General features: G+C 31.3%; 1 long non-coding RNA gene across 1 annotated transcript; it reads left to right on the plus strand.

Annotated features, from left to right (window-relative positions):
• Window positions 1-5200: 5200 nt before the first annotated feature.
• Window positions 5201-7712, plus strand: LOC110700407. The gene is made up of 2 exons (XR_002507209.1): window positions 5201-5428; window positions 7254-7712. It is a non-coding gene; the product is annotated as an uncharacterized LOC110700407 (long non-coding RNA).
• Window positions 7713-8334: the final 622 nt, after the last annotated feature.

An 8334-nucleotide genomic window follows, 5' to 3' on the forward strand; every position in this document is an offset into this window, starting at 1 on the left:
ATTCTTATTTATCTCCCTAATACTTACTGTAGTACATTGGAAATTTCCTCCTTAAACTACCATTTCTGCCCTTAATAAAATTCAATTTAGGAAATACTCAAAGTATTATCGCCACCGTGTTAACGGCTAAGGCTTTTCAAAGTCACACAACAGAAGACTTAACTTTCAAAAACTCAAACTTTGATATAAAGTTTAATAAAACCAACTCAAACTTCAAAACCAAGTTACATTAAACCAATATATTGGAACCATTAAAGGCCCTTTAAAGCCAAATTAAAATATTAAAACTATGATTATATGTTAGTGTCAACAATAAAATAAATAATCTGATACAATAAGAAATAAACAAAGCAATGAAACATATAACCCTCTTCGATCAATCCCATCATGCTTGATATTCTCCTTCTTGACGTAGGGAAAAGTAGGTCCTTATCTAATCTTCCCTAAAGCCAAACAAATTTATAATCACTTAACAAACCTAGATGCAAGTATAAAGGTAAGTAAAGGTTCGAACCTACCCAAAGGAACGATTATGTCCAAGTGCTTTTAATTGGGCGCCTAAGCTAGGTCAAAGTCAAGGGTAAAGAAGGTAACACTATTCAACTACCAAAACAAATAGACAAAAAAATGAAACAATAGGGAATGAGGATCAACATGTAATCATGAAAATTGCAACAACTAGGGAAAAACATGCCAATTAATGGTTGTGAAGACTAATAATAAGAGCTATCAATTGGAATCAAAGAGTTATCTCCTAATTGTTAAGCTAGTTGTCTCTATGAATAACAACTAGGAGAATCACTATCCAAACCAATCAATAATTGCATTTCCTAAATCAATGGGTCGTGTAATTAGTAATCACAATGCAATCTAGCATAATTTTCAAGGCCTAATCAAATTATACACATGCAAACTTTCATTAAGAACTTTAATCTCAACAATTAATCAACACAATTCCCAAATTAATCACAATCAATCAATCATACAAGTTTCACCCAATCCCTAGCAAAACAACTACTCAAGATCATCATCTAATCAACAAACAACAAAGAAATCAAGAATCAACAAAATATGAAGAACAATAACACTAATGAAGATCAAACATCAAAATCAAATCAAACAAACATGAAATTAAACAAAGAAATAAAATGATATAGAGTTAATTATCATCTTGAATCTTCAATATCTCAAATTTCCAATTAAATCTCACTTTGTCTCTTTAAATCTACTCCTAAAACTGACCCTAAAACTAGAGAGAGAAGCTCTCAACCTAAGCTAAAATATGGGAGAGAAATTCTAAGCTAGTCTAAAGTTGTTCAAAAACAGAAAGGTCTCAAGTATATATAGTAAGGGAGAAAAGTAGGCTCGGCCTACCTATGGTGCGCACGCACCGGAGGGTGTGTGCGGGCACCACATGGTGTGCCACTCATGCCCCTTCCTGCACTCACGCACCATAGTGATGGCCGTAAACTCGGCCTCTTGCTTTAGTTCTAGCGCTAACAAACATGCTTCTCATTGACGCTCTCGTATGATGCTCAAAAAGGGGGTAGCCTTCAAATTTTCATTTTTGCGTGTTCATGATCAAGACATGCAATGATGGTGATGCACTAGAGCGCTAATGCCAAGAATAGGAGCTTGCTTCTTATCTTGAACTTTATCCAACCGAATGATATGAGGTCTTGTCCCGAGCATCCAAAAGACTTGGAGAATCTTCCAAAGTAGATCCCGAGACCCGAACAAAGCCTACAATAAAAGAAAGTAAAGCGAGTAAAGTAGAAAAGACAAAAATACCCTTATTTCACAAGAAAGCACAAAATAAGAGAAACGAAGCAACTAAAGCATAAATGAATGAAACTAAAGCATTATTTAAAGAGAAAAGCTATAAAATAAAAGGAAAACATCCTAAAATGATACCATATGAGGGATGTTTCTACTGTGTCATTCTTCAAAAAATGATACCATAACATGATGATGTGTCATGTTATGATTCGTCTATTTTTATTATTTATTTTTAAAAGCCTAAATATACTATACATGTATGTATAATTGTAAATACATGTATTTTTTTAAAGAATACGTAATTATAGCTTTTTAAAATCTATATTTTTCTTATTAAAATCATTTTCGAAAATTAAATTATAATTAAAATTTAAGAAAAAAAAATTCATCATTGTTCATCATTGGTTTTCATTCATGATAATAATTAACCACTCTCATAATCTTGTATAATCTATTCGCAACGCAGACCAAAATTTCGACCAAAATTCCAACAAAATTTCCGTCAAAAATCCCATCATATTCGTTTACAAATTTTGTTTTAGGGTTCGATTGATAATTTTGATTAATGTAAAAATCACATTATTTGATGTTTTAATTTTGAGAATGAAAAAAGCATTAGGAACTTATATTATGATGATATAAAATGCAGATCTTTCATTTTTTTTAAACGATGAATGGATGATGAGGGTTTGCTCTTTGATCCGAAATCTTGTTTTGCGATTTTTGTAATCTGTTTATGGTTAGGTAATCACCTGTATGTAGTTCGGTCATTACCTTAAAAAAATTAGTTTTAATTTTGTAGTTGGAATCTACTTGTACGCTAATCGTATAAACAAAAAATTATTAAATTTTTATCATATAATTTTAGCAAAAAATGTTTTTGGGATCATTATCTTATTATATTTTGGAAAAAATATTTTTGAAATTTTTATCAAGTATAAAATATTTATGGGATAATTATCTTATTATATTTTAGGAATTTTTTTTTTTTGAAATCATGGGCATATAAATTAGTGGCTATAATATTGGGATATTACTAATTAGCTTTTATTCACCTTTTTTTTTTTTTTATTAGCTATGTACAGAGTATTGTTCTTTATCAAATCTTATGTAATGACCAAAGATAGTTTAAGTCATTACCTAACCCACAAACAAATTCGAGATTACATTTGTAAGATTAAACAGAAGTTGCGGTTGGCGAAAAAAATTCGACCCACTTCATCTTCTACGAACTTGATACTCTTTGTTCTTTGACAAAATTGCACAATTTGAGTCCACATAAACCATATTTTCAAACCATTTAAAGCGGAATTTGTCATTTGCAAATACTTATAAATGAGATTGTTATTGAGATATTTTTACAAACGAAAACTTAAAATCAGAAGTTGTAAAAAGCAAATGCAAACACACAATTTATTTTCAAATTTTTATCACGATTATAGCTGGGATTTGCGAATTTATCAACAACTAACATTGAATTTGGGAATAGGGGCTAATCTATGACATGATTGATGAACAATGATGAACGATGACGATCGAACACTAATGAACCATGATGATGAACGCAGACCAACAAAGATCGAACAATGATGAACCAATCGAACGATGATGATAGAACAATGATGAATGATGAAGGATGATGATCGAACAATAATGATGATGAACAATTTTATCACGATGATTTATAATTATAATTATAAATTTGAAAATTAATTTATATCATAAAAATACATTTTTATAATTTATAATTATGTATTAAAAAATACATGTATTGAAAATAATACAAAAAATAATACAATTTTAATACATTGTGGACATTAAAAATGATTCAAAATGAAAATAAAAATACAAAATATAGGCCAATTATATTTTTCCACATCTGCAAATTGTGGTGTCATTTTTAAAGAATGACATTGTAGAATTTTTACCATATGAGTGCCATAAATGACACTCATCAAATTCTCCCAAGCTAAACTTTTGTTCGTCGTCGAGTAAAACAAAAGCAAGCAAAGGAAAATGATGGCATTATTCAAGCAAAGAAAGAAAAAAGAAAACTAGAGAGGATGGGAATATACACTAACTCACTTTCGTAAGAATCACGGTTGTTTTTAGCTACAACAAGCCCTTAAAACCCCAATGCCGCTAATGAGGACGATTGAGGTGTCGTGAGGGTTTCCTAAGAGGTTAACCCACAATTCTCTCAAACCAAACAAACAAGACAAAGCATATGAAAAAGAAACCAAAAGAGAAGTAAAGAAAACATTTGTTCTTGTAACGACTTTTCCAAATGAACTAGCACAAATGGATGTAATTCTATCCAAACAAGTAAGGGAGTGCACGTTTCAAGATTTTCAAGGTTGATTGAAACATAAAATATGCTAAGCATAGAGAACTTATAAGACACAATTCACCTTCATCCCGAAATATCTTACCACGTTCTCCCTAGTAGTTTCAAATCCACCTCTAGTGAGCATCTAAACGGTTCCTCGAAAGAATTGGAAAAGAAGAGATTTTAAGGCTACTCGACATCTTAACTATGCAAATCGCTTCATAGGCTTGACCCATGTCTCCCTCCATTGAGTTGTGACTCAACCACAAAGGTCAAAAGGGATTTTCAAGGTTGTAATGTATGGGCAAAGATTGTAAAGGTAGGCTAGAATTTGAAATTTGGTGGTATACCTAATTTGTGAAGCAAAGGGAAATCAATCCTCGACACCATAATCAAGTTATCACCAAACTAAAACACCAACACCCCCAAGCTTATTCAAAGCAAAAATCACAAACGTATATACAAAAAGCGTAAAAAAAGCTTCTCCCTAAGCTTGAACAAAGCATTGTCCTTAATGCTTAAAATAGGGAGAAAGACACTTACATCAAAATATTTTTGAGCTTTTACCCTTTTCACTTTTTTTTTTAATTTACTTTTGCCAAAGCATTTGCTTTTGCTTTTTTTTTTTTCTTTTCATTTTATCATTTTTTTCTTCTATTTTTCACTTTATTGCATTGTCCTCGCCTCTTTTAACTATGGACAACTTTTTCAACTATAGATTTGCCTTATATTCACAAGATATTAACAATACATATTTGCTTACTGTAGACACCTAAAAATGTCTCCCAAAACCAAACCCGAGAATAAACAACCTTTCACCGCCATTATTGGTCGGGTTAAGTATTTAATCTTGGAGTGCTTAAATCCATATTAATTCCCAATACATTTCATAAACAACCCAATTCCTAGCCCATTTCCCCAAACCATAACTTATTTTCCTTTTTTCGTGCGTTTAAACCCAAAATAATTCATTTCGTGTCCCTTAAAATCATTCATTTCGCGTCTTTTTATAAAAACGTTTAGACCAGTTTAATTTGGTCCATAATCTGGGTCCAATAATTAAGCAGTTGGAATATATATATATATGTATATATAACTAGAAACTAATCTAGATTGTTAGACCTAACACAAAAGGCACGTGATCTAATGTCCCAAATTCATCACACAACTTTCTCTCTCCAAATTCTCTCCACGGGTAATCTCTCTCCTCCATTGAAGCAAGTGCACTGAATAATTCTCCATTGATGCGGCTTCTAAGCTTTCCGTACTCCATGGACGCGGGTTTCGAGCTATTTCTACTCCATTGAAGCAACTTCTGAGGTAAGAAGATTTATTTATGTCTGTTTTGTAATAATTGAATTTCGATTTCATTATTTAGGGTTTATCGTTAATTCTTAAATCGAACTATTTGGATTACTTCATGCGTTCAATTTTGATATCAAATTTACATTTAGTATTATTAGTTCTTCAATTAGAGAATGATTTTAGAGATTGATTTTGTTGCTAGATTTTACCTAATCAACTAGATATGATTACGCTGGCATCCAAATTAATGTGAAATTGGTGAGTTTTCGAACAAGTTTATGTGAATTAAGTGAACTCTTGTTATAAATTTATATCGATTGAATTTATATTAATTTTTGGATGTTTTTAGCTTACTTTTTTTAACTTTTTGTAGCCTCGATTTTAAACACTTCTTAGTTATTCTATACTGAAGCTAAACCTATAGCTTAAATTACTTGTTACATACTGTCTAAATATTAAACTATTAATATTTCCTATTTTATTTTTATCAATTTTTAAAAGTTGATAGAAACCAAGTTAAAGCAGACCAATTACATTTTAAAGTGAATAAAAAACTAGCCTATAGTATATGAGCAATCACAGAAATGTGGATAGTTTTTTTTCCTATTTGTTCGACAAAATGCCCTAATGAATCCAAATATATCATAGAATTCAAATGTAGATAGAAACCAAGTAAAAGTATACCAATTATATTTTAAAGTAAATAATAAAAAAAAACTAAACTACGATTTATAATACATGGCAATTAAAATCATAGGGATTGTAGATGTGAAAGCTGCCGTGGGGAATTGTAGGTCCCCTACAATTGAAACAATTTTGTGCAGTTGGCTGTAATGAAAGGTAAGCAGTTCATGAGAGGTTATTGTAGTGCCACATTTCACAGGAGAAGAGCCAGTTGTGCCCTATGTGATAGCACATAGGAAACAATTAAAGGAGGCTAGGGTGGAGGAAGATAGCTGCTTGTGGACTACTCTCTGTTGTTGTTGTGATGTGGTGTAGGTTAGTGTTAGGTTCGGTGTGTAGGATTAGTAGGTGATTGATAAGGTGTAGGGTGACTTTTTATCCTAGAAGTGGCCTTGAATATAATTTCACTTAAAAGTAAATTAGATATCTTTAAAAGTAGAACAAACTACTCCCAAAGTAGATAATTAAATAGTGTATGGTTAAGGATCATTAATCTGAATGCAACTTGCCTGTGTAAATATCTTTGTAGAGAATGGATTAAATCTTAAACTTGCATTTATTTGATGAATAAATTAAATTAGCCATGGATAAGTAACCTAAATTTCTCTTAAAGTAAACTAAATATCCTTAAAAGTAAACTGAATCGTTTTTTTAAAGTAGATAATTTTTTTGCTGGTAGGTTAGCAATAGCTAACTAGAGTTCACGGGATGTAGCTTTGAAACTATATATTGTACGGTTAGCTCATAAAACTGAAAATATATATACTAGCTTTGAAACGTGGTTTTATATGCTAGTAATTATTCATCAGTTTCATGAGCTAAAAAATATAGTAGTAAATATTCGTCAATTAAGTGATTCATGAGCTAACAAATTGGTTTATAACAAGTTTATGTATATGAATCAATTTTGTACTTTTATGGCTTGGTTTATATATATGAATCTGTTTTATGGCTTGGTTTATATATGAATCAGTTTCATGAGCTTAATAAATTGGGTTCATGTTAATTTATGTTTCGGGTTGATTGCTTTACGTATGTATTGGTGATAATGATTGTCTGCTCCGTGAATGTAGTGGAGTTGGCTTTTTTTTGTTATATATATATATTTTTTTTTATGGCTTATGTTTCTAGCTTTGACCATTTTGCATGATTCAAGTGCGGCTCAGTTTGTCAAGGCCTATAAAGAGGTTGTGAATTCATTAAGTGGAAGTATCTCTTCTCAACTTGGTGCGGTTGCTATTATTGTTGCTTAATATTTGTTCAAGTTTACATTAGTCTGGAACATAATAAAACTAGATGAAACATTAACTCAAGACTACAACTCATATGAACAAACTTTTTATTGAACACCTAGGTGGCAGGTGACTAGCATTAATCTTTTTGTATGTATTTGTGAAATTGTGTTGTAGTAATGAATTTGAGCTTTCCAGCTATACATATATGAGGTGGCCCTCTATAATGCTTTAATTAGTGTGTTGATGATTGGATATGTACTCGTACTAGAATCATCATACCTGTGCTCATGTAACATATTTGTGACATGTTGAGATTTCAGAACATTTAAAAACCTTGAGGTGTTATTGCCTTGAATAGAATTTGCTTCTACTGAGGCGTATATCACTACATCTTTCTGTTTTGTGTAATATTCAAGTGTATTTATGAGCTTGATGATGAGAGGAGAAAACATAATTGTATGGATATAGAAATATACAGAGTTGAACAAATTTATCCTTTTCCCTTTAATCTAATCCAGCAGGAACTGCAGCCATTTCCAAGTATGTTGCAGTAATTTTCAACAGAATCTACACTAAACATACTGCACATTGTTATATGCTAATTACTAAAATTCTGACTGTAAACTTGCATTATCATATAATCTCTATAAATTCAATTCATGTACTTCTCTTTTGACTTTTTCATATGCAATCAGCCGTAAAGATATGGCATACAATTGTAAGGAGAGTGATTCCATCGTAAGGGGGTCCTTCCTTAGATGCCCGTGGCCATTTAAAAGCCTAGGATTTTACACTTGTTAAGATGTAGTAGGATTTGAATTCCTGACTGTTTGGGGGACCTTGAATTAGAATTGATTTTATCATTACGCTTTTTTATAAGAAACAAGTAAGAGTCGCCAATGAGTTTTCCCTAAACCTCGTTCATGCCTTTCTTCCATGTGGAGTTCATGGAATAATTAACACGAATTGTAAGTTTACTCATGCCCAAATTGGTCTACATAA

This window comes from Chenopodium quinoa, unplaced genomic scaffold (assembly GCF_001683475.1).
Source record: "Chenopodium quinoa cultivar QQ74 unplaced genomic scaffold, ASM168347v1, whole genome shotgun sequence".
Classification (NCBI taxonomy): Eukaryota; Viridiplantae; Streptophyta; class Magnoliopsida; order Caryophyllales; family Amaranthaceae; genus Chenopodium; species Chenopodium quinoa.